The 695-nt window shown below is 24.0% G+C and overlaps 1 non-coding gene across 1 annotated transcript; it reads left to right on the top strand.

Moving 5' to 3' along the window:
- Positions 1 to 327: 327 nt before the first annotated feature.
- TRNAA-UGC (transfer RNA alanine (anticodon UGC)) lies at positions 328 to 400 on the top strand. The gene has a single exon. It is a non-coding gene; the product is annotated as a tRNA-Ala (tRNA).
- The last annotated feature ends 295 nt before the right edge of the window (positions 401 to 695 follow it).

The following is a 695-nucleotide window of genomic DNA, read 5'->3' as shown; positions in this document are numbered from 1 at the left end:
TTATAAACAGTAATTCCATTAATAAATCCCTATGTTATTATTCACTTTTTTTACTCACTTTTTTAAAAATCAAGCAAAATTTTGAAATCTAGATACTACAAGAAAACTAAGATGGTATGACATTTAAAAGTTATTGTTTATCAATTAATTAAGTTTAAGAATTTTGGTTACCTTCTTATAAATTTAACAAGAAAACATTTTTTTAAAAAAGAATTCAGGATTAGAGACAGTAGTATTAAGACCATAAAACAGTTTTAAAGTGTTAAATAAAATATCGTATCAAAACTAACAAATTTCAATACTTTTAAACATCCTATAATCAAATAAGGGGGTGTAGCTCATATGGTAGAGCGCTCGCTTTGCATGCGAGAGGCACAGGGTTCGATTCCCCGCACTTCCATAAAGATTTTTCTATTATGTATTTTTTAAAAAAAAAAAAAAATTCCAAGCCATTTTAATTGTGAAAGACTCAATTACTTTTTTAATTTGAGTTTTGAAGAGATGCATTTAGTTTCCAAAGTTTTAAAATGTAGTTTCCGTTTGGTCATCATTTAATTTTAATTTTAATTTTTTTGTAAATTAAGTATATGTTCTAAACAATATATTTTTACTTTTTAAATTTTACTAAGAATTCAACTCTTTATTTAATAAAAATGAAAAATATTGTAGGAAATCAAGGAGAAATAGGTTTGATT

Source organism: Benincasa hispida, chromosome 2 (assembly GCF_027475165.1).
Source record: "Benincasa hispida cultivar pf3 chromosome 2, pf3_genome.v1.1, whole genome shotgun sequence".
Lineage (NCBI taxonomy): Eukaryota > Viridiplantae > Streptophyta > Magnoliopsida > Cucurbitales > Cucurbitaceae > Benincasa > Benincasa hispida.
This window is presented reverse-complemented; position numbering and strand designations above follow the sequence as displayed.